This window comes from Chiloscyllium plagiosum, unplaced genomic scaffold (assembly GCF_037043375.1).
Source record: "Chiloscyllium plagiosum isolate Xiang-an unplaced genomic scaffold, Cpla_swu_hap1 HiC_scaffold_4, whole genome shotgun sequence".
Lineage (NCBI taxonomy): Eukaryota > Metazoa > Chordata > Chondrichthyes > Orectolobiformes > Hemiscylliidae > Chiloscyllium > Chiloscyllium plagiosum.
In genome coordinates, this window is record NW_028270142.1 from 148,329,595 (window position 1) to 148,356,524 (window position 26,930).

A 26,930-nucleotide genomic window follows, 5' to 3' on the forward strand; every position below is an offset into this window, starting at 1 on the left:
TACCAATTCTAGTTTTGCTAGGGTTTCTTAATGCCACAATCATCAAATGCAGCCTTGAAGTCAAGACTGTCACTCTCACCTCACCTCTGAAAGTCAGCTCTTTTGTCCATGTTTAAACCACAGCTGTAATGAGCTGAGTTACAGCTCTGGGTCTTCCTGATGAAGGACTTATGCCTGAAACGTAGACTCTCCTGCTCCTCAGATGCCACCTGACCTGCTGTGCCTTTCCAGTACCACACTTTTTTGACACTGATACTCCAGCATTTGCAGTCCTCACTTTCTCTCACGAGTTAAGTGGCCCTGGCACAACACAAACTAGGTGTCAGTGAGCAGGTTATTGTTGAACAGGTACTGCTCATAGCTCTTAACACCTTGCATCAGTTTACTGATGATCGAGAGTAAACTGATGTGGTGGTTTTGACCAGATTGGGTTTCTCATATACATGATATATCTGGGCAAATTTCGACATTGTCAGATAGATGCCACTGTACCGGAAGAGCTTGGCTCGAGGAGCGGCATGCTCAGGAGCACAAGTCTTCAGTACTATTGCCGAAATGTTGTCAGGGCCCGTTGTCTTTGCCATATCCATCTGTTTCTTGATATCAAGTGGAGTGAATTGAATTGTCTGGAGACTGGTATCTGATGCTGGGACCGCTGGAGGAGCCCGAGGTGGATCATCCTCTCGGTATTTCTGGTTGAGAGTTGCTGTAAAAGCTTTGCTTTATGTTTTTACACTGAGATGCTGGTGAAGAGGTTGGTTGTGAAGTGGTTACGGGGGAGGGAGAGGGTTCAGGGTGACCCCAGTCCCCTATAGAATCTATAGGCTGGGTGTAATGTATGAGCCATACCATCACACTATACATCGTCCGGCCACAGTATAGATTCAAGGGAGTGAAGACCCATTCGAGATTGTCCCCGGGCGCGGGAACGAGCGTCGCGCGCCTGGGGGCGGGAACGAGCACGGGCACGGGCGTCGCGCGGGGCCGCGCAGTGGGAGCGGCGCTGGCGGACGCGGGACGTCCCTGACCGACGGCGGAGAGAGCGCGCGGCTTCCAGCAGGTGAGGCCGGGGATCGGGGCCGGGGCCCGGGTCTGGGTCTAGGGAGAGGCCGGGGGTCGGGGCCCGGGGAGAGGCCGAGGATCGGGGCCCGGGTCTGGGTCTGGGTCTAGGGAGAGGCCGGGGATCGGGGCCCGGGTCTGGGGCGAGGCCGGGGATCGGGGCCCGGGTCTGGGGCGAGGCCGGGGATCGGGGCCCGGGTCTGGGGCGAGGCCGGGGATCGGGGCCCGGGTCTGGGGCGAGGCCGGGGATCGGGCCCAGGGCCCGGGGATGTCCCTGTCGCTGGGTGTCGGGCCTGGAGGGAAGCGGTGGCGCTGCCTCGGCCTTTTCTGGCGAGAGCCCGGGCCCAGTGGACGGTGAGTGAAGTCCCGGCCGAGTCCGATTGAAAAACAACAAATGGCTACATTTGCACAGCACCTGGACCCTCCTCCGATCAGACATGGCCTTCGTTCGCAAAGGGCACAGCAAGATCCCACAGAGTTGACAGTCCACCTGGAAAAGAGGATTAGACCCCGGGATACTCCATCCCTCCGCCCCCCCCTTAAATATCAACAAGGAATCACCATCCACCTCAACATCCCTCAGCACTGACCCTCCGACAGAGCCCACTCCCTCAGCACTGACCCTCCGACAGAGCCCACTCCCTCAGCACTGACCCTCCGACAGTGCTCACTCCCTCAGCACTGACCCTCCGACAGTGCTCACTCCCTCAGCACTGACCCTCCGACAGAGCGGCACTCCCTCAGCACTGACCCTCCGACAGTGCGGCACTCCCTCAGCACTGATCCTCCGACAGTGCCCACTCCCTCAGCACTGACCCTCCGACAGAGCGGCACTCCCTCAGCACTGACCCTCCGACAGTGCGGCACTCCCTCAGCACTGACCCTCCGACAGTGCGACACTCCCTCAGCACTGACCCTCCGACAGTGCGCGCTCCCTCACCACTGACCCTCCGACAGTGCGACACTCCCTCAGCACTGACCCTCCGACACTGCCCACTCCCTCAGCACTGACCCTCCGACAGTGCGGCGCTCCCTCAGCACTGACTCTAGGACAGTGCGGCGCACCCTCAGCACTGACTCTAGGACAGTGCAGCACTCCCTCAGCACGACCCTCCGACAGTGCGGCACTCCCTCAGCACTGACCCTCCGACAGTATGGCGCTCCCTCAGCACTGACCCTCCAACAGTGCCCACTCCCTCAGCACTGGCCCTCTGACAGTGCGGCACTCCCTCAGCACTGACCCTCCGACAGTGCGCCGCTCCCTCTGCGCTGACCCTCTGACAGTGTGGCGCTCCCTCCTTTCACCCTCCGACAGCGGCACTTTCATTCTGACAGTGCAACTCTGCCTCAGCCCAGACCCTCCGACAGTGCAGCACTCACTCAGCACCAATCCTCCAACATGCAAATTCCCTCAGCACTGACCCTCCGACAGTGCCCACACCCTCAGCACTGACTCTCTGACAGTGCAACGTTCCCTCAGCTCCGACAGTGCGACACTCCCTCAGCACTGACCATCCGACAGTGCGACACTCCCTCAGCACTGACCCTCCGACAGTGCGGCACTCCCTCAGCACTGACCCTCCGACAGTGCGGCACTCCCTCAGCACTGACCCTCCGACAGTGCGGCACTCCCTCAGCACTGACCCTCCGACAGAGTGGCACTCCCTCAGCACTGACCCTCCGACAGAGCGGCTCTCCCTCAGCACTGACCCTCCGACAGGGCCCACTCCCTCAGCACTGACCCTCCGACAGTGCCCACTCCCTCAGCACTGACCCTCCGACAGTGCTCACTCCCTCAGCACTGACCCTCCGACAGAGCGGCACTCCCTCAGCACTGACCCTCCGACAGTGCGGCACTCCCTCAGCACTGACCCTCCGACAGTGCCCACTCCCTCAGCACTGACCCTCCGACAGTGCCCACTCCCTCAGCACTGACCCTCCGACAGAGCGGCACTCCCTCAGCACTGACCCTCCGACAGTGCGGCACTCCCTCAGCACTGACCCTCCGACAGTGCGACACTCCCTCAGCACTGACCCTCCGACAGTGCGCGCTCCCTCAGCACTGACCCTCTGACAGTGGGACACTCCCTCAGCACTGACCCTCCGACAGTATGGCGCTCCCTCAGCACTGACCCTCCAACAGTGCCCACTCCCTCAGCACTGGCCCTCTGACAGTGCGGCACTCCCTCAGCACTGACCCTCCGACAGTGCGACACTCCCTCAGCACTGACCCTCCGACAGTGCGCGCTCCCTCAGCACTGACCCTCTGACAGTGGGACACTCCCTCAGCACTGACCCTCCGACACTGCCCACTCCCTCAGCACGACCCTCCGACAGTGCGGCACTCCCTCAGCACTGACCCTCCGACAGTGCGGCGCTCCCTCAGCACTGACCCTCCAACAGTGCCCACTCCCTCAGCACTGGCCCTCTGACAGTGCGGCACTCCCTCAGCACGACCCTCCGACAGTGCGGCACTCCCTCAGCACTGACCCTCCGACAGTGCGGCGCTCCCTCAGCACTGACCCTCCGACAGTATGGCGCTCCCTCAGCACTGACCCTCCAACAGTGCCCACTCCCTCAGCACTGGCCCTCTGACAGTGCGGCACTCCCTCAGCACTGACCCTCCGACAGTGCGCCGCTCCCTCTGCGCTGACCCTCTGACAGTGTGGCGCTCCCTCCTTTCACCCTCCGACAGCGGCACTTTCATTCTGACAGTGCAACTCTGCCTCAGCCCAGACCCTCCGACAGTGCAGCACTCACTCAGCACCAATCCTCCAACATGCAAACTCCCTCAGCACTGACCCTCCGACAGTGCCCACACCCTCAGCACTGACTCTCTGACAGTGCAACGTTCCCTCAGCTCCGACAGTGCGACACTCCCTCAGCACTGACCATCCGACAGTGCGACACTCCCTCAGCACTGACCATCTGACAGTGCGACACTCCCTCAGCACTGACCCTCTGACTGTGTGACACTCCCTCAGCACTGACCCTCTGACTGTGCGACATTCCCTCAGCACTGACCTTCTGACTGTGCGACATTCCCTCAGCACTGACCCTCTGACTGTGCGACATTCCCTCAGCATTGACCCTCTGACTGTGCAACATTCCCTCAGCACTGACCCTCTGACTGTGCGACACTCCCTCAGCATGAGCATCCGACAGTGCAGCACTCCCTTAGCACCGACTCTCCGACAGTGCCCACTCCCTCAGCACTGGCCCTCTGACAGTGCGGCACTCCCTCAGCACTGACCCTCCGACAGTGCGCCGCTCCCTCTGCGCTGACCCTCTGACAGTGTGGCGCTCCCTCCTTTCACCCTCCGACAGCGGCACTTTCATTCTGACAGTGCAACTCTGCCTCAGCCCAGACCCTCCGACAGTGCAGCACTCACTCAGCACCAATCCTCCAACATGCAAACTCCCTCAGCACTGACTCTCTGACAGTGCAACGTTCCCTCAGCTCCGACAGTGCGACACTCCCTCAGCACTGACCATCCGACAGTGCGACACTCCCTCAGCACTGACCCTCCGACAGTGCGGCACTCCCTCAGCACTGACCCTCCGACAGTGCGGCACTCCCTCAGCACTGACCCTCCGACAGTGCGGCACTCCCTCAGCACTGACCCTCCGACAGAGTGGCACTCCCTCAGCACTGACCCTCCGACAGAGCGGCACTCCCTCAGCACTGACCCTCCGACAGGGCCCACTCCCTCAGCACTGACCCTCCGACAGAGCGGCTCTCCCTCAGCACTGACCCTCCGACAGGGCCCACTCCCTCAGCACTGACCCTCCGACAGTGCCCACTCCCTCAGCACTGACCCTCCGACAGTGCTCACTCCCTCAGCACTGACCCTCCGACAGAGCGGCACTCCCTCAGCACTGACCCTCCGACAGTGCGGCACTCCCTCAGCACTGACCCTCCGACAGTGCCCACTCCCTCAGCACTGACCCTCCGACAGTGCCCACTCCCTCAGCACTGACCCTCCGACAGAGCGGCACTCCCTCAGCACTGACCCTCCGACAGTGCGGCACTCCCTCAGCACTGACCCTCCGACAGTGCGACACTCCCTCAGCACTGACCCTCCGACAGTGCGCGCTCCCTCAGCACTGACCCTCTGACAGTGGGACACTCCCTCAGCACTGACCCTCCGACACTGCCCACTCCCTCAGCACTGACCCTCCGACAGTGCGGCGCTCCCTCAGCACTGACTCTAGGACAGTGCGGCGCACCCTCAGCACTGACTCTAGGACAGTGCAGCACTCCCTCAGCACGACCCTCCGACAGTGCGGCACTCCCTCAGCACTGACCCTCCGACAGTATGGCGCTCCCTCAGCACTGACCCTCCGACAGTGCGCCGCTCCCTCTGCGCTGACCCTCTGACAGTGTGGCGCTCCCTCCTTTCACCCTCCGACAGCGGCACTTTCATTCTGACAGTGCAACTCTGCCTCAGCCCAGACCCTCCGACAGTGCAGCACTCACTCAGCACCAATCCTCCAACATGCAAACTCCCTCAGCACTGACCCTCCGACAGTGCCCACACCCTCAGCACTGACTCTCTGACAGTGCAACGTTCCCTCAGCTCCGACAGTGCGACACTCCCTCAGCACTGACCATCCGACAGTGCGACACTCCCTCAGCACTGACCATCTGACAGTGCGACACTCCCTCAGCACTGACCCTCTGACTGTGTGACACTCCCTCAGCACTGACCCTCTGACTGTGCGACATTCCCTCAGCACTGACCTTCTGACTGTGCGACATTCCCTCAGCACTGACCCTCTGACTGTGCGACATTCCCTCAGCATTGACCCTCTGACTGTGCAACATTCCCTCAGCACTGACCCTCTGACTGTGCGACACTCCCTCAGCATGAGCATCCGACAGTGCAGCACTCCCTTAGCACCGACTCTCCGACAGTGCGACACTCCCTCAGCACTGACCCTCTGACAGTGCCTATTCCCTCAGCACCGACCATCTGACATGCCCACTCCCTCAGCACTGACCATCCGACAGTGTGACACACCCTCAGCACTGAGCATCCAACAGTGCGACACTTCCTCAGCACCGACCCTCCCATGCTGCCCACCCACTCCCTCAGCACCGACCCTCCGACAGTGCCCACTCCCTCAGCCCTGACCCTCCGACAGTGCGGCACTCCCTCAGCACTCAACCTCCGACAGTGCAGCATTCCCTCAGTACTGACCCTCCGACAGTGCGGCACTCCCTCAGCACGACCCTCCGACAGTGCCCACTCCCTCAGCCCTGACCCTCCGACAGTGAGGCGCTCCCTCAGCACTGACCCTCTCTGACAGTGTGGCGCTCCCTCCTTTCAACCTGCGACAGTGCCACTTTCCCTCTGACAGTGCAAAGCTGCCTCAGCATTGAGCATCCGACAGTGCGATGCTCCCTCAGCACTGACACTCCGACAGTGCGGCGCTCCCTCAGCAATGACCCTCTGACAGTGCGGCATTCCCTCAGCACTGAGCGTCCAACAGTGCGACACTTCCTCCGCACTGAACCTCCGACAGTGCGGCACTCCCTCAGCACCGACAATGCGGCACTCCCTCAGCACCGACCCTCCGACAGTGCAGAACTCCCTCAGCACCGACCCTCTGTCAGTGTGGCGCTCCCTCCTTTCACCTTACCACAGTGCCACTTTCCCTCTGACAGTGCGGTGCTCCCTCAGCACTGACCCTCCGACAGTGCCTACTCCCTCAGCACTGACCCTCTGATAGTGCGGCACTCCCTCAGCACTGACCCTCCGACAGTGTGCCGCTCCCTCTGCGCTGACCCTCCGACAGTGCGGCACTCCCTCTGCACTGACCCTCTGACAGTGTGGTGCTCCCTCCTTTCACCCTACCACAGTGCCACTTTCCCTCTGACAGTGCAATGCTGCCTCAGACCTGACCCTCCGACAGTGCGACGCTCCGTCAGCACTGACCCTCCGACAGTGCGACGCTCCGTCAGCACTGACCCTCCGACAGTGCGACGCTCCGTCAGCACTGACCCTCCGACAGTGCGACGCTCCCTCAGCACTGACCCTCCGACAGTGCGACGCTCCCTCAGCACTGACCCTCCGACAGTGCGACGCTTCCTCAGCACTGACCATCCAACAGTGCGACGCCCCCTCAGCACTGACCCTCCGACAGTGCGGCGCTCCCTCAGCAATGACCCTCTGACAGTGCGGCACTCCCTTAGCACTGAGCGTCCGACAGTGCGGCACTTCCTCAGCAACGACCCTCCGACAGTGCCCACTCCCTCAGCACCGACCCTCCGACAGTGCCCACTCCCTCAGCACCGACTCTACGACAGTGCGGCACTCCCTCAGCACTAACCCTCCGACAGTACCCACTCCTTCAGCACCAACCCTCCGACAGCGTGACACTCCCTCAGCACTGACCCTCCGACAGTACCCACTTCCTCAGCACCGACTCATCCGACAGTGCCCACTCCCTCAGCACCGACTCATCTGACAGTGCGGCGCTCCCTCAGCACTGACCCTCTGACAGTGCGGCGCTCCCTCAGCACTGACCATCCGACAGTGCGACGCTCCCTCAGCACTGACCATTCCGACAGTGCGACGCTCCCTCAGCACTGACCATTCCGACAGTGCGACGCTCCCTCAGCACTGACCATTCCGACAGTGCGACGCTCACTCAGCACTGACCATTCGACAGTGCGGCACTGACCATTCTACAGTGCGGCGCTCCCTCAGCACTGACCATCCGATAGTGCGACGCTCCCTCAGCAGTAACCATCCGACAGTGCGACGCTCCCTCAGCACTGACCGGCCGACAGTGCGACGCTCCCTCAGCACTGACCGTCTGACAGTGCGACGCTCCCTCACCACTGACCATTCCGACAGTGCGACGCTCCCTCAGCACTGACCATTCCGACAGTGCGACGCTCCCTCAGCACTGACCATTCCGACAGTGCGACGCTCCCTCAGCACTGACCATTCCGACAGTGCGACGCTCCCTCAGCACTGACCATTCCGACAGTGCGACGCTCCCTCAGCACTGACCATTCCGACAGTGCGACGCTCCCTCAGCACTGACCATTCCGACAGTGCGACGCTCCCTCAGCACTGACCATTCCGACAGTGCGACGCTCCCTCAGCACTGACCATTCCGACCGTGCGACGCTCCCTCAGCACTGACCATTCCGACAGTGCGGCACTCCCTCAGCACTGACCCTCCGACAGTGCGGCACTCCCTCAGCACTGACCCTCCGACAGAGTGGCACTCCCTCAGCACTGACCCTCCGACAGAGCGGCACTCCCTCAGCACTGACCCTCCGACAGGGCCCACTCCCTCAGCACTGACCATCCGACAGAGCGGCTCTCCCTCAGCACTGACCCTCCGACAGGGCCCACTCCCTCAGCACTGACCCTCCGACAGTGCCCACTCCCTCAGCACTGACCCTCCGACAGTGCTCACTCCCTCAGCCCTAACCCTCCGACAGTGCAACGCTCCCTCAGCACTGACCATCCGACAGTATGGCGCTCCCTCAACACTGACCCTCCAACAGTTCCCACTCCTTCAGCACTGAACCTCCAACAGTGCAGCACTCCCTCAGCACCAACCCTCCGACAGTGCGACGCTCCCTCAGCACTGACCATTCCGACAGTGCCCACTCCCTCAGCCCTGACCCTCCGACAGTGCGGCACACCCTCAGCACTGACTCTCGGACAGTGCGGCACTCCCTCAGCACCAACCCTCCGACAGTGCAGCAATCCCTCAGCACTGACCCTCCGACAGTGCAGCACACCCTCAGCACTGACTCTCGGACAGTGCGGCACTCCCTCAGCACTGACCCTCCGACAGTGCGGCACACCCTCAGCACTGACTCTCGGACAGTGCGGCACTCCCTCAGCACTGACCCTCCGACAGTGCGGTTCTCACTCAGCACTGACCATCCGACAGTGCCCACTGTCTCAGCTCCGACCCTCCGTCAGTGCCCAAATCCCTCAGCACCGACCATCTGACAGTGCCCACTCCCTCAGCACTGACCCTCCAACAGTGCACACTCGCTCAGCCCTGACACTCCGACAATGCGGCACTCCCACGGCATCGACCATCCGACAATGCGGCGCTCACTCAGCACTGACACTCCGACAATGCGGCGCTCACTCAGCACTGACCATTCGACAGTGCGGCGCTCCCTCAGCACTGACCATCCGATAGTGCGACGCTCCCTCAGCAGTAACCATCCGACAGTGCGACGCTCCCTCAGCACTGACCGGCCGACAGTGCGACGCTCCCTCAGCACTGACCGTCTGACAGTGCGACGCTCCCTCACCACTGACCATTCCGACAGTGCGACGCTCCCTCAGCACTGACCATTCCGACAGTGCGACGCTCCCTCAGCACTGACCATTCCGACAGTGCGACGCTCCCTCAGCACTGACCATTCCGACAGTGCGACGCTCCCTCAGCACTGACCCTCCGACAGTGCGACACTCCCTCAGCACTGACCCTCCGACAGTGCGCGCTCCCTCAGCACTGACCCTCTGACAGTGGGACACTCCCTCAGCACTGACCCTCCGACAGTATGGCGCTCCCTCAGCACTGACCCTCCAACAGTGCCCACTCCCTCAGCACTGGCCCTCTGACAGTGCGGCACTCCCTCAGCACTGACCCTCCGACAGTGCGACACTCCCTCAGCACTGACCCTCCGACAGTGCGCGCTCCCTCAGCACTGACCCTCTGACAGTGGGACACTCCCTCAGCACTGACCCTCCGACACTGCCCACTCCCTCAGCACGACCCTCCGACAGTGCGGCACTCCCTCAGCACTGACCCTCCGACAGTGCGGCGCTCCCTCAGCACTGACCCTCCAACAGTGCCCACTCCCTCAGCACTGGCCCTCTGACAGTGCGGCACTCCCTCAGCACGACCCTCCGACAGTGCGGCACTCCCTCAGCACTGACCCTCCGACAGTGCGGCGCTCCCTCAGCACTGACCCTCCGACAGTATGGCGCTCCCTCAGCACTGACCCTCCAACAGTGCCCACTCCCTCAGCACTGGCCCTCTGACAGTGCGGCACTCCCTCAGCACTGACCCTCCGACAGTGCGCCGCTCCCTCTGCGCTGACCCTCTGACAGTGTGGCGCTCCCTCCTTTCACCCTCCGACAGCGGCACTTTCATTCTGACAGTGCAACTCTGCCTCAGCCCAGACCCTCCGACAGTGCAGCACTCACTCAGCACCAATCCTCCAACATGCAAACTCCCTCAGCACTGACCCTCCGACAGTGCCCACACCCTCAGCACTGACTCTCTGACAGTGCAACGTTCCCTCAGCTCCGACAGTGCGACACTCCCTCAGCACTGACCATCCGACAGTGCGACACTCCCTCAGCACTGACCATCTGACAGTGCGACACTCCCTCAGCACTGACCCTCTGACTGTGTGACACTCCCTCAGCACTGACCCTCTGACTGTGCGACATTCCCTCAGCACTGACCTTCTGACTGTGCGACATTCCCTCAGCACTGACCCTCTGACTGTGCGACATTCCCTCAGCATTGACCCTCTGACTGTGCAACATTCCCTCAGCACTGACCCTCTGACTGTGCGACACTCCCTCAGCATGAGCATCCGACAGTGCAGCACTCCCTTAGCACCGACTCTCCGACAGTGCCCACTCCCTCAGCACTGGCCCTCTGACAGTGCGGCACTCCCTCAGCACTGACCCTCCGACAGTGCGCCGCTCCCTCTGCGCTGACCCTCTGACAGTGTGGCGCTCCCTCCTTTCACCCTCCGACAGCGGCACTTTCATTCTGACAGTGCAACTCTGCCTCAGCCCAGACCCTCCGACAGTGCAGCACTCACTCAGCACCAATCCTCCAACATGCAAACTCCCTCAGCACTGACTCTCTGACAGTGCAACGTTCCCTCAGCTCCGACAGTGCGACACTCCCTCAGCACTGACCATCCGACAGTGCGACACTCCCTCAGCACTGACCCTCCGACAGTGCGGCACTCCCTCAGCACTGACCCTCCGACAGTGCGGCACTCCCTCAGCACTGACCCTCCGACAGTGCGGCACTCCCTCAGCACTGACCCTCCGACAGAGTGGCACTCCCTCAGCACTGACCCTCCGACAGAGCGGCACTCCCTCAGCACTGACCCTCCGACAGGGCCCACTCCCTCAGCACTGACCCTCCGACAGAGCGGCTCTCCCTCAGCACTGACCCTCCGACAGGGCCCACTCCCTCAGCACTGACCCTCCGACAGTGCCCACTCCCTCAGCACTGACCCTCCGACAGTGCTCACTCCCTCAGCACTGACCCTCCGACAGAGCGGCACTCCCTCAGCACTGACCCTCCGACAGTGCGGCACTCCCTCAGCACTGACCCTCCGACAGTGCCCACTCCCTCAGCACTGACCCTCCGACAGTGCCCACTCCCTCAGCACTGACCCTCCGACAGAGCGGCACTCCCTCAGCACTGACCCTCCGACAGTGCGGCACTCCCTCAGCACTGACCCTCCGACAGTGCGACACTCCCTCAGCACTGACCCTCCGACAGTGCGCGCTCCCTCAGCACTGACCCTCTGACAGTGGGACACTCCCTCAGCACTGACCCTCCGACACTGCCCACTCCCTCAGCACTGACCCTCCGACAGTGCGGCGCTCCCTCAGCACTGACTCTAGGACAGTGCGGCGCACCCTCAGCACTGACTCTAGGACAGTGCAGCACTCCCTCAGCACGACCCTCCGACAGTGCGGCACTCCCTCAGCACTGACCCTCCGACAGTATGGCGCTCCCTCAGCACTGACCCTCCGACAGTGCGCCGCTCCCTCTGCGCTGACCCTCTGACAGTGTGGCGCTCCCTCCTTTCACCCTCCGACAGCGGCACTTTCATTCTGACAGTGCAACTCTGCCTCAGCCCAGACCCTCCGACAGTGCAGCACTCACTCAGCACCAATCCTCCAACATGCAAACTCCCTCAGCACTGACCCTCCGACAGTGCCCACACCCTCAGCACTGACTCTCTGACAGTGCAACGTTCCCTCAGCTCCGACAGTGCGACACTCCCTCAGCACTGACCATCCGACAGTGCGACACTCCCTCAGCACTGACCATCTGACAGTGCGACACTCCCTCAGCACTGACCCTCTGACTGTGTGACACTCCCTCAGCACTGACCCTCTGACTGTGCGACATTCCCTCAGCACTGACCTTCTGACTGTGCGACATTCCCTCAGCACTGACCCTCTGACTGTGCGACATTCCCTCAGCATTGACCCTCTGACTGTGCAACATTCCCTCAGCACTGACCCTCTGACTGTGCGACACTCCCTCAGCATGAGCATCCGACAGTGCAGCACTCCCTTAGCACCGACTCTCCGACAGTGCGACACTCCCTCAGCACTGACCCTCTGACAGTGCCTATTCCCTCAGCACCGACCATCTGACATGCCCACTCCCTCAGCACTGACCATCCGACAGTGTGACACACCCTCAGCACTGAGCATCCAACAGTGCGACACTTCCTCAGCACCGACCCTCCCATGCTGCCCACCCACTCCCTCAGCACCGACCCTCCGACAGTGCCCACTCCCTCAGCCCTGACCCTCCGACAGTGCGGCACTCCCTCAGCACTCAACCTCCGACAGTGCAGCATTCCCTCAGTACTGACCCTCCGACAGTGCGGCACTCCCTCAGCACGACCCTCCGACAGTGCCCACTCCCTCAGCCCTGACCCTCCGACAGTGAGGCGCTCCCTCAGCACTGACCCTCTCTGACAGTGTGGCGCTCCCTCCTTTCAACCTGCGACAGTGCCACTTTCCCTCTGACAGTGCAAAGCTGCCTCAGCATTGAGCATCCGACAGTGCGATGCTCCCTCAGCACTGACACTCCGACAGTGCGGCGCTCCCTCAGCAATGACCCTCTGACAGTGCGGCATTCCCTCAGCACTGAGCGTCCAACAGTGCGACACTTCCTCCGCACTGAACCTCCGACAGTGCGGCACTCCCTCAGCACCGACAATGCGGCACTCCCTCAGCACCGACCCTCCGACAGTGCAGAACTCCCTCAGCACCGACCCTCTGTCAGTGTGGCGCTCCCTCCTTTCACCTTACCACAGTGCCACTTTCCCTCTGACAGTGCGGTGCTCCCTCAGCACTGACCCTCCGACAGTGCCTACTCCCTCAGCACTGACCCTCTGATAGTGCGGCACTCCCTCAGCACTGACCCTCCGACAGTGTGCCGCTCCCTCTGCGCTGACCCTCCGACAGTGCGGCACTCCCTCTGCACTGACCCTCTGACAGTGTGGTGCTCCCTCCTTTCACCCTACCACAGTGCCACTTTCCCTCTGACAGTGCAATGCTGCCTCAGACCTGACCCTCCGACAGTGCGACGCTCCGTCAGCACTGACCCTCCGACAGTGCGACGCTCCGTCAGCACTGACCCTCCGACAGTGCGACGCTCCGTCAGCACTGACCCTCCGACAGTGCGACGCTCCCTCAGCACTGACCCTCCGACAGTGCGACGCTCCCTCAGCACTGACCCTCCGACAGTGCGACGCTTCCTCAGCACTGACCATCCAACAGTGCGACGCCCCCTCAGCACTGACCCTCCGACAGTGCGGCGCTCCCTCAGCAATGACCCTCTGACAGTGCGGCACTCCCTTAGCACTGAGCGTCCGACAGTGCGGCACTTCCTCAGCAACGACCCTCCGACAGTGCCCACTCCCTCAGCACCGACCCTCCGACAGTGCCCACTCCCTCAGCACCGACTCTACGACAGTGCGGCACTCCCTCAGCACTAACCCTCCGACAGTACCCACTCCTTCAGCACCAACCCTCCGACAGCGTGACACTCCCTCAGCACTGACCCTCCGACAGTACCCACTTCCTCAGCACCGACTCATCCGACAGTGCCCACTCCCTCAGCACCGACTCATCTGACAGTGCGGCGCTCCCTCAGCACTGACCCTCTGACAGTGCGGCGCTCCCTCAGCACTGACCATCCGACAGTGCGACACACCCTTAGCACTGAGCATCCGAGTGCGACAATCCCTCAACACTGAACCTCCGACAGTGCAGCACTCCCTCAACACCGACCCTCCGACAATGCGGAACTCCCTCAGCACCGACACTCCGACAGTGCGGCGCTCCCTCAGTACTGAACCTCCGACAGTGCAGCACTCCCTCAGCACCGACGCTCCGACAGTGCAGCACTCCCTCAGCACCAACCCTCTGACAGTGCCCACTCCCTCAGCCCTAACCCTCCGACAGTGCAACGCTCCCTCAGCACTGACCATCCGACAGTATGGCGCTCCCTCAACACTGACCCTCCAACAGTTCCCACTCCTTCAGCACTGAACCTCCAACAGTGCAGCACTCCCTCAGCACCAACCCTCCGACAGTGCGGCACTCCCTCAGCACCGACCCTCTGACAGTGCCCACTCCCTCAGCCCTGACCCTCCGACAGTGCGGCACACCCTCAGCACTGACTCTCGGACAGTGCGGCACTCCCTCAGCACCAACCCTCCGACAGTGCAGCAATCCCTCAGCACTGACCCTCCGACAGTGCAGCACACCCTCAGCACTGACTCTCGGACAGTGCGGCACTCCCTCAGCACTGACCCTCCGACAGTGCGGTTCTCACTCAGCACTGACCATCCGACAGTGCCCACTGTCTCAGCTCCGACCCTCCGTCAGTGCCCAAATCCCTCAGCACCGACCATCTGACAGTGCCCACTCCCTCAGCACTGACCCTCCAACAGTGCACACTCGCTCAGCCCTGACACTCCGACAATGCGGCACTCCCACGGCATCGACCATCCGGCGCTCACTCAGCACTGACCATCCGACAATGCGGCGCTCACTCAGCACTGACCATTCGACAGTGCGGCGCTCACTCAGCACTGACCATTCGACAGTGCGGCGCTCCCTCAGCACTGACCATCCGACAGTGCGGCGCTCCCTCAGCACTGACCATCCGATAGTGCGACGCTCCCTCAGCAGTAACCATCCGACAGTGCGACGCTCCCTCAGCACTGACCGGCCGACAGTGCGACGCTCCCTCAGCACTGACCGTCTGACAGTGCGACGCTCCCTCAGCACTGACCATTCCGACAGTGCGACGCTCCCTCAGCACTGACCATTCCGACAGTGCGACGCTCCCTCAGCACTGACCATTCCGACAGTGCGACGCTCCCTCAGAACTGACCATTCCGACAGTGCGACGCTCCCTCAGAACTGACCATTCCGACAGTGCGACGCTCCCTCAGCACTGACCATTCCGACAGTGCGACGCTCCCTCAGCACTGACCATTCCGACAGTGCGACGCTCCCTCAGCACTGACCATTCGACAGTGCGGCGCTCACTCAGCACTGACCATTCGACAGTGCGGCACTGACCATTCTACAGTGCGGCGCTCCCTCAGCACTGACCATCCGATAGTGCGACGCTCCCTCAGCAGTAACCATCCGACAGTGCGACGCTCCCTCAGCACTGACCGGCCGACAGTGCGACGCTCCCTCAGCACTGACCGTCTGACAGTGCGACGCTCCCTCACCACTGACCATTCCGACAGTGCGACGCTCCCTCAGCACTGACCATTCCGACAGTGCGACGCTCCCTCAGCACTGACCATTCCGACAGTGCGACGCTCCCTCAGCACTGACCATTCCGACAGTGCGACGCTCCCTCAGCACTGACCATTCCGACAGTGCGACGCTCACTCAGCACTGACCATTCGACAGTGCGGCACTGACCATTCTACAGTGCGGCGCTCCCTCAGCACTGACCATCCGATAGTGCGACGCTCCCTCAGCAGTAACCATCCGACAGTGCGACGCTCCCTCAGCACTGACCGGCCGACAGTGCGACGCTCCCTCAGCACTGACCGTCTGACAGTGCGACGCTCCCTCACCACTGACCATTCCGACAGTGCGACGCTCCCTCAGCACTGACCATTCCGACAGTGCGACGCTCCCTCAGCACTGACCATTCCGACAGTGCGACGCTCCCTCAGCACTGACCATTCCGACAGTGCGACGCTCCCTCAGCACTGACCATTCCGACAGTGCGACGCTCCCTCAGCACTGACCATTCCGACAGTGCGACGCTCCCTCAGCACTGACCATTCCGACAGTGCGACGCTCCCTCAGCACTGACCATTCCGACAGTGCGACGCTCCCTCAGCACTGACCATTCCGACCGTGCGACGCTCCCTCAGCACTGACCATTCCGACAGTGCGGCACTCCCTCAGCACTGACCCTCCGACAGTGCGGCACTCCCTCAGCACTGACCCTCCGACAGAGTGGCACTCCCTCAGCACTGACCCTCCGACAGAGCGGCACTCCCTCAGCACTGACCCTCCGACAGGGCCCACTCCCTCAGCACTGACCATCCGACAGAGCGGCTCTCCCTCAGCACTGACCCTCCGACAGGGCCCACTCCCTCAGCACTGACCCTCCGACAGTGCCCACTCCCTCAGCACTGACCCTCCGACAGTGCTCACTCCCTCAGCCCTAACCCTCCGACAGTGCAACGCTCCCTCAGCACTGACCATCCGACAGTATGGCGCTCCCTCAACACTGACCCTCCAACAGTTCCCACTCCTTCAGCACTGAACCTCCAACAGTGCAGCACTCCCTCAGCACCAACCCTCCGACAGTGCGACGCTCCCTCAGCACTGACCATTCCGACAGTGCCCACTCCCTCAGCCCTGACCCTCCGACAGTGCGGCACACCCTCAGCACTGACTCTCGGACAGTGCGGCACTCCCTCAGCACCAACCCTCCGACAGTGCAGCAATCCCTCAGCACTGACCCTCCGACAGTGCAGCACACCCTCAGCACTGACTCTCGGACAGTGCGGCACTCCCTCAGCACTGACCCTCCGACAGTGCGGCACACCCTCAGCACTGACTCTCGGACAGTGCGGCACTCCCTCAGCACTGACCCTCCGACAGTGCGGTTCTCACTCAGCACTGACCATCCGACAGTGCCCACTGTCTCAGCTCCGACCCTCCGTCAGTGCCCAAATCCCTCAGCACCGACCATCTGACAGTGCCCACTCCCTCAGCACTGACCCTCCAACAGTGCACACTCGCTCAGCCCTGACACTCCGACAATGCGGCACTCCCACGGCATCGACCATCCGACAATGCGGCGCTCACTCAGCACTGACACTCCGACAATGCGGCGCTCACTCAGCACTGACCATTCGACAGTGCGGCGCTCACTCAGCACTGACCATTCGACAGTGCGGCGCTCCCTCAGCACTGACCATCCGACAGTGCGGCGCTCCCTCAGCACTGACCATCCGATAGTGCGACGCTCCCTCAGCAGTAACCATCCGACAGTGCGACGCTCCCTCAGCACTGACCGGCCGACAGTGCGACGCTCCCTCAGCACTGACCGTCTGACAGTGCGACGCTCCCTCACCACTGACCATTCCGACAGTGCGACGCTCCCTCAGCACTGACCATTCCGACAGTGCGACGCTCCCTCAGCACTGACCATTCCGACAGTGCGACGCTCCCTCAGCACTGACCATTCCGACAGTGCGACGCTCCCTCAGCACTGACCATTCCGACAGTGCGACGCTCCCTCAGCACTGACCATTCGACAGTGCGGCGCTCACTCAGCACTGACCATTCGACAGTGCGGCACTGACCATTCCATAGTGCGGCGCTCCCTCAGCACTGACCATCCGATAGTGCGACGCTCCCTCAGCACTGACCGGCCGACAGTGCGACGCTCCCTCAGCACTGACCGGCCGACAGTGCGACGCTCCCTCAGCACTGACCGTCTGACTGCGACGCTCCCTCAGCACTGACCATTCCGACAGTGCGACGCTCCCTCAGCACTGACCATTCGACAGTGCGGCGCTCACTCAGCACTGACCATTCGACAGTGCGGCACTGACCATTCTACAGTGCGGCGCTCCCTCAGCACTGACCATCCGATAGTGCGACGCTCCCTCAGCAGTAACCATCCGACAGTGCGACGCTCCCTCAGCACTGACCGGCCGACAGTGCGACGCTCCCTCAGCACTGACCGTCTGACAGTGCGACGCTCCCTCACCACTGACCATTCCGACAGTGCGACGCTCCCTCAGCACTGACCATTCCGACAGTGCGACGCTCCCTCAGCACTGACCATTCCGACAGTGCGACGCTCCCTCAGCACTGACCATTCCGACAGTGCGACGCTCCCTCAGCACTGACCATTCCGACAGTGCGACGCTCCCTCAGCACTGACCATTCCGACAGTGCGACGCTCCCTCAGCACTGACCATTCCGACAGTGCGACGCTCCCTCAGCACTGACCATTCCGACAGTGCGACGCTCCCTCAGCACTGACCATTCCGACAGTGCGACGCTCCCTCAGCACTGACCATTCCGACAGTGCGACGCTCCCTCAGCACTGACCATTCCGACAGTGCGGCGCTCCCTCAGCACTGACCCTCCGACAGTGCGGCACTCCCTCAGCACTGACCCTCCGACAGAGTGGCACTCCCTCAGCACTGACCCTCCGACAGAGCGGCACTCCCTCAGCACTGACCCTCCGACAGGGCCCACTCCCTCAGCACTGACCCTCCGACCGAGCGGCTCTCCCTCAGCACTGACCCTCCGACAGGGCCCACTCCCTCAGCACTGACCCTCCGACAGTGCCCACTCCCTCAGCACTGACCCTCCGACAGTGCTCACTCCCTCAGCACTGACCCTCCGACAGAGCGGCACTCCCTCAGCACTGACCCTCCGACAGTGCGGCACTCCCTCAGCACTGACCCTCCGACAGTGCCCACTCCCTCAGCACTGACCCTCCGACAGTGCCCACTCCCTCAGCACTGACCCTCCGACAGAGCGGCACTCCCTCAGCACTGACCCTCCGACAGTGCGGCACTCCCTCAGCACTGACCCTCCGACAGTGCGACACTCCCTCAGCACTGACCCTCCGACAGTGCGCGCTCCCTCAGCACTGACCCTCTGACAGTGGGACACTCCCTCAGCACTGACCCTCCGACACTGCCCACTCCCTCAGCACTGACCCTCCGACAGTGCGGCGCTCCCTCAGCACTGACTCTAGGACAGTGCGGCGCACCCTCAGCACTGACTCTAGGACAGTGCAGCACTCCCTCAGCACGACCCTCCGACAGTGCGGCACTCCCTCAGCACTGACCCTCCGACAGTATGGCGCTCCCTCAGCACTGACCCTCCAACAGTGCCCACTCCCTCAGCACTGGCCCTCTGACAGTGCGGCACTCCCTCAGCACGACCCTCCGACAGTGCGGCACTCCCTCAGCACTGACCCTCCGACAGTGCGGCGCTCCCTCAGCACTGACCCTCCGACAGTATGGCGCTCCCTCAGCACTGACCCTCCAACAGTGCCCACTCCCTCAGCACTGGCCCTCTGACAGTGCGGCACTCCCTCAGCACTGACCCTCCGACAGTGCGCCGCTCCCTCTGCGCTGACCCTCTGACAGTGTGGCGCTCCCTCCTTTCACCCTCCGACAGCGGCACTTTCATTCTGACAGTGCAACTCTGCCTCAGCCCAGACCCTCCGACAGTGCAGCACTCACTCAGCACCAATCCTCCAACATGCAAACTCCCTCAGCACTGACCCTCCGACAGTGCCCACACCCTCAGCACTGACTCTCTGACAGTGCAACGTTCCCTCAGCTCCGACAGTGCGACACTCCCTCAGCACTGACCATCCGACAGTGCGACACTCCCTCAGCACTGACCATCTGACAGTGCGACACTCCCTCAGCACTGACCCTCTGACTGTGTGACACTCCCTCAGCACTGACCCTCTGACTGTGCGACATTCCCTCAGCACTGACCTTCTGACTGTGCGACATTCCCTCAGCACTGACCCTCTGACTGTGCGACATTCCCTCAGCATTGACCCTCTGACTGTGCAACATTCCCTCAGCACTGACCCTCTGACTGTGCGACACTCCCTCAGCATGAGCATCCGACAGTGCAGCACTCCCTTAGCACCGACTCTCCGACAGTGCGACACTCCCTCAGCACTGACCCTCTGACAGTGCCTATTCCCTCAGCACCGACCATCTGACATGCCCACTCCCTCAGCACTGACCATCCGACAGTGTGACACACCCTCAGCACTGAGCATCCAACAGTGCGACACTTCCTCAGCACCGACCCTCCCATGCTGCCCACCCACTCCCTCAGCACCGACCCTCCGACAGTGCCCACTCCCTCAGCCCTGACCCTCCGACAGTGCGGCACTCCCTCAGCACTCAACCTCCGACAGTGCAGCATTCCCTCAGTACTGACCCTCCGACAGTGCGGCACTCCCTCAGCACGACCCTCCGACAGTGCCCACTCCCTCAGCCCTGACCCTCCGACAGTGAGGCGCTCCCTCAGCACTGACCCTCTCTGACAGTGTGGCGCTCCCTCCTTTCAACCTGCGACAGTGCCACTTTCCCTCTGACAGTGCAAAGCTGCCTCAGCATTGAGCATCCGACAGTGCGATGCTCCCTCAGCACTGACACTCCGACAGTGCGGCACTCCCTCAGCAATGACCCTCTGACAGTGCGGCATTCCCTCAGCACTGAGCGTCCAACAGTGCGACACTTCCTCCGCACTGAACCTCCGACAGTGCGGCACTCCCTCAGCACCGACAATGCGGCACTCCCTCAGCACCGACCCTCCGACAGTGCAGAACTCCCTCAGCACCGACCCTCTGTCAGTGTGGCGCTCCCTCCTTTCACCTTACCACAGTGCCACTTTCCCTCTGACAGTGCGGTGCTCCCTCAGCACTGACCCTCCGACAGTGCCTACTCCCTCAGCACTGACCCTCTGATAGTGCGGCACTCCCTCAGCACTGACCCTCCGACAGTGTGCCGCTCCCTCTGCGCTGACCCTCCGACAGTGCGGCACTCCCTCTGCACTGACCCTCTGACAGTGTGGTGCTCCCTCCTTTCACCCTACCACAGTGCCACTTTCCCTCTGACAGTGCAATGCTGCCTCAGACCTGACCCTCCGACAGTGCGGCGCTCTCTCAGCACTGACCATCCGACAGTGCGACGCTCCGTCAGCACTGACCCTCCGACAGTGCGACGCTCCCTCAGCACTGACCCTCCGACAGTGCGACGCTCCCTCAGCACTGACCCTCCGACAGTGCGACGCTCCCTCAGCACTGACCCTCCGACAGTGCGACGCTCCCTCAGCACTGACCCTCCGACAGTGCGACGCTCCCTCAGCACTGACCCTCCGACAGTGCGACGCTTCCTCAGCACTGACCATCCAACAGTGCGACGCCCCCTCAGCACTGACCCTCCGACAGTGCGGCGCTCCCTCAGCAATGACCCTCTGACAGTGCGGCACTCCCTTAGCACTGAGCGTCCGACAGTGCGGCACTTCCTCAGCAACGACCCTCCGACAGTGCCCACTCCCTCAGCACCGACCCTCCGACAGTGCCCACTCCCTCAGCACCGACTCTACGACAGTGCGGCGCTCCCTCAGCACTAACCCTCCGACAGTACCCACTCCTTCAGCACCAACCCTCCGACAGCGTGACACTCCCTCAGCACTGACCCTCCGACAGTACCCACTTCCTCAGCACCGACTCATCTGACAGTGCGGCGCTCCCTCAGCACTGACCCTCTGACAGTGCGGCGCTCCCTCAGCACTGACCATCCGACAGTGCGACACACCCTTACCACTGAGCATCCGAGTGCGACAATCCCTCAACACTGAACCTCCGACAGTGCAGCACTCCCTCAGCACCGACCCTCCGACAATGCGGAACTCCCTCAGCACCGACACTCCGACAGTGCGGCGCTCCCTCAGTACTGAACCTCCGACAGTGCAGCACTCCCTCAGCACCGACGCTCCGACAGTGCAGCACTCCCTCAGCACCAACCCTCTGACAGTGCCCACTCCCTCAGCCCTAACCCTCCGACAGTGCAACGCTCCCTCAGCACTGACCATCCGACAGTATGGCGCTCCCTCAACACTGACCCTCCAACAGTTCCCACTCCTTCAGCACTGAACCTCCAACAGTGCAGCACTCCCTCAGCACCAACCCTCCGACAGTGCGGCACTCCCTCAGCACCGACCCTCTGACAGTGCCCACTCCCTCAGCCCTGACCCTCCGACAGTGCGGCACACCCTCAGCACTGACTCTCGGACAGTGCGGCACTCCCTCAGCACCAACCCTCCGACAGTGCAGCAATCCCTCAGCACTGACCCTCCGACAGTGCAGCACACCCTCAGCACTGACTCTCGGACAGTGCGGCACTCCCTCAGCACTGACCCTCCGACAGTGCGGCACACCCTCAGCACTGACTCTCGGACAGTGCGGCACTCCCTCAGCACTGACCCTCCGACAGTGCGGTTCTCACTCAGCACTGACCATCCGACAGTGCCCACTGTCTCAGCTCCGACCCTCCGTCAGTGCCCAAATCCCTCAGCACCGACCATCTGACAGTGCCCACTCCCTCAGCACTGACCCTCCAACAGTGCACACTCGCTCAGCCCTGACACTCCGACAATGCGGCACTCCCACGGCATCGACCATCCGACAATGCGGCGCTCACTCAGCACTGACCATCCGACAATGCGGCGCTCACTCAGCACTGACCCTCCGACAGTGCGACGCTCCCTCAGCACTGACCCTCCGACAGTGCGACGCTCCCTCAGCACTGACCCTCCGACAGTGCGACGCTCCCTCAGCACTGACCCTCCGACAGTGCGACGCTCCCTCAGCACTGACCCTCCGACAGTGCGACGCTCCCTCAGCACTGACCCTCCGACAGTGCGACGCTTCCTCAGCACTGACCATCCAACAGTGCGACGCCCCCTCAGCACTGACCCTCCGACAGTGCGGCGCTCCCTCAGCAATGACCCTCTGACAGTGCGGCACTCCCTTAGCACTGAGCGTCCGACAGTGCGGCACTTCCTCAGCAACGACCCTCCGACAGTGCCCACTCCCTCAGCACCGACCCTCCGACAGTGCCCACTCCCTCAGCACCGACTCTACGACAGTGCGGCGCTCCCTCAGCACTAACCCTCCGACAGTACCCACTCCTTCAGCACCAACCCTCCGACAGCGTGACACTCCCTCAGCACTGACCCTCCGACAGTACCCACTTCCTCAGCACCGACTCATCTGACAGTGCGGCGCTCCCTCAGCACTGACCCTCTGACAGTGCGGCGCTCCCTCAGCACTGACCATCCGACAGTGCGACACACCCTTACCACTGAGCATCCGAGTGCGACAATCCCTCAACACTGAACCTCCGACAGTGCAGCACTCCCTCAGCACCGACCCTCCGACAATGCGGAACTCCCTCAGCACCGACACTCCGACAGTGCGGCGCTCCCTCAGTACTGAACCTCCGACAGTGCAGCACTCCCTCAGCACCGACGCTCCGACAGTGCAGCACTCCCTCAGCACCAACCCTCTGACAGTGCCCACTCCCTCAGCCCTAACCCTCCGACAGTGCAACGCTCCCTCAGCACTGACCATCCGACAGTATGGCGCTCCCTCAACACTGACCCTCCAACAGTTCCCACTCCTTCAGCACTGAACCTCCAACAGTGCAGCACTCCCTCAGCACCAACCCTCCGACAGTGCGGCACTCCCTCAGCACCGACCCTCTGACAGTGCCCACTCCCTCAGCCCTGACCCTCCGACAGTGCGGCACACCCTCAGCACTGACTCTCGGACAGTGCGGCACTCCCTCAGCACCAACCCTCCGACAGTGCAGCAATCCCTCAGCACTGACCCTCCGACAGTGCAGCACACCCTCAGCACTGACTCTCGGACAGTGCGGCACTCCCTCAGCACTGACCCTCCGACAGTGCGGCACACCCTCAGCACTGACTCTCGGACAGTGCGGCACTCCCTCAGCACTGACCCTCCGACAGTGCGGTTCTCACTCAGCACTGACCATCCGACAGTGCCCACTGTCTCAGCTCCGACCCTCCGTCAGTGCCCAAATCCCTCAGCACCGACCATCTGACAGTGCCCACTCCCTCAGCACTGACCCTCCAACAGTGCACACTCGCTCAGCCCTGACACTCCGACAATGCGGCACTCCCACGGCATCGACCATCCGACAATGCGGCGCTCACTCAGCACTGACCATCCGACAATGCGGCGCTCACTCAGCACTGACCCTCCGACAGTGCGACGCTCCCTCAGCACTGACCCTCCGACAGTGCGACGCTCCCTCAGCACTGACCCTCCGACAGTGCGACGCTCCCTCAGCACTGACCCTCCGACAGTGCGACGCTCCCTCAGCACTGACCCTCCGACAGTGCGACGCTCCCTCAGCACTGACCCTCCGACAGTGCGACGCTTCCTCAGCACTGACCATCCAACAGTGCGACGCCCCCTCAGCACTGACCCTCCGACAGTGCGGCGCTCCCTCAGCAATGACCCTCTGACAGTGCGGCACTCCCTTAGCACTGAGCGTCCGACAGTGCGGCACTTCCTCAGCAACGACCCTCCGACAGTGCCCACTCCCTCAGCACCGACCCTCCGACAGTGCCCACTCCCTCAGCACCGACTCTACGACAGTGCGGCGCTCCCTCAGCACTAACCCTCCGACAGTACCCACTCCTTCAGCACCAACCCTCCGACAGCGTGACACTCCCTCAGCACTGACCCTCCGACAGTACCCACTTCCTCAGCACCGACTCATCTGACAGTGCGGCGCTCCCTCAGCACTGACCCTCTGACAGTGCGGCGCTCCCTCAGCACTGACCATCCGACAGTGCGACACACCCTTACCACTGAGCATCCGAGTGCGACAATCCCTCAACACTGAACCTCCGACAGTGCAGCACTCCCTCAGCACCGACCCTCCGACAATGCGGAACTCCCTCAGCACCGACACTCCGACAGTGCGGCGCTCCCTCAGTACTGAACCTCCGACAGTGCAGCACTCCCTCAGCACCGACGCTCCGACAGTGCAGCACTCCCTCAGCACCAACCCTCTGACAGTGCCCACTCCCTCAGCCCTAACCCTCCGACAGTGCAACGCTCCCTCAGCACTGACCATCCGACAGTATGGCGCTCCCTCAACACTGACCCTCCAACAGTTCCCACTCCTTCAGCACTGAACCTCCAACAGTGCAGCACTCCCTCAGCACCAACCCTCCGACAGTGCGGCACTCCCTCAGCACCGACCCTCTGACAGTGCCCACTCCCTCAGCCCTGACCCTCCGACAGTGCGGCACACCCTCAGCACTGACTCTCGGACAGTGCGGCACTCCCTCAGCACCAACCCTCCGACAGTGCAGCAATCCCTCAGCACTGACCCTCCGACAGTGCAGCACACCCTCAGCACTGACTCTCGGACAGTGCGGCACTCCCTCAGCACTGACCCTCCGACAGTGCGGCACACCCTCAGCACTGACTCTCGGACAATGCGGCACTCCCTCAGCACTGACCCTCCGACAGTGCGGTTCTCACTCAGCACTGACCATCCGACAGTGCCCACTGTCTCAGCTCCGACCCTCCGTCAGTGCCCAAATCCCTCAGCACCGACCATCTGACAGTGCCCACTCCCTCAGAACTGACCCTCCAACAGTGCACACTCGCTCAGCCCTGACACTCCGACAATGCGGCACTCCCACGGCATCGACCATCCGACAATGCGGCGCTCACTCAGCACTGACCATCCGACAATGCGGCGCTCACTCAGCACTGACCATTCGACAGTGCGGCGCTCACTCAGCACTGACCATTCGACAGTGCGGCGCTCCCTCAGCACTGACCATCCGACAGTGCGACGCTCCCTCAGCACTGACCATTCCGACAGTGCGACGCTCCCTCAGCACTGACCATTCCGACAGTGCGACGCTCCCTCAGCACTGACCATTCCGACAGTGCGACGCTCCCTCAGCACTGACCATTCCGACAGTGCGACGCTCCCTCAGCACTGACCATTCCGACAGTGCGACGCTCCCTCAGCACTGACCATTCCGACAGTGCGACGCTCCCTCACCACTGACCATTCCGACAGTGCGACGCTCCCTCAGCACTGACCATTCCGACAGTGCGACGCTCCCTCAGCACTGACCATTCCGACAGTGCGACGCTCCCTCAGCACTGACCATTCGACAGTGCGGCGCTCACTCAGCACTGACCATTCGACAGTGCGGCACTGACCATTCTACAGTGCGGCGCTCCCTCAGCACTGACCATCCGATAGTGCGACGCTCCCTCAGCACTGACCGGCCGACAGTGCGACGCTCCCTCAGCACTGACCGGCCGACAGTGCGACGCTCCCTCAGCACTGACCGTCTGACAGTGCGACGCTCCCTCAGCACTGACCATTCCGACAGTGCGACGCTCCCTCAGCACTGACCATTCCGACAGTGCGACGCTCCCTCAGCACTGACCATTCCGACAGTGCGACGCTCCCTCAGCACTGACCATTCCGACAGTGCGACGCTCCCTCAGCACTGACCATTCCGACAGTGCGACGCTCCCTCAGCACTGACCATTCCGACAGTGCGACGCTCCCTCAGCACTGACCATTCCGACAGTGCGACGCTCCCTCAGCACTGACCATTCCGACAGTGCGACGCTCCCTCAGCACTGACCATTCGACAGTGCGGCGCTCACTCAGCACTGACCATTCGACAGTGCGGCACTGACCATTCTACAGTGCGGCGCTCCCTCAGCACTGACCATCCGATAGTGCGACGCTCCCTCAGTAGTAACCATCCGACAGTGCGACGCTCCCTCACCACTGACCGGCCGACAGTGCGACGCTCCCTCAGCACTGACCATTCGACAGTGCGGCGCTCCCTCACCACTGACCATTCCGACAGTGCGACGCTCCCTCAGCACTGACCATTCCGACAGTGCGACGCTCCCTCAGCACTGACCATTCCGACAGTGCGACGCTC

General features: G+C 62.5%; 1 protein-coding gene across 1 annotated transcript in view; it reads left to right on the top strand.

The window, feature by feature from the left end:
- The first annotated feature begins 918 nt into the window (after positions 1-918).
- The window catches only part of LOC122548787 (nucleolar transcription factor 1), an 87,081-nt gene continuing 61,069 nt past the window's right edge, over positions 919-26,930 (top strand). The window contains exon 1 of the mRNA XM_087986780.1: positions 919-1,060. The gene's annotated coding sequence lies outside the window, so the exon portion shown is untranslated. The remainder of the gene's footprint in view (positions 1,061-26,930) is intronic.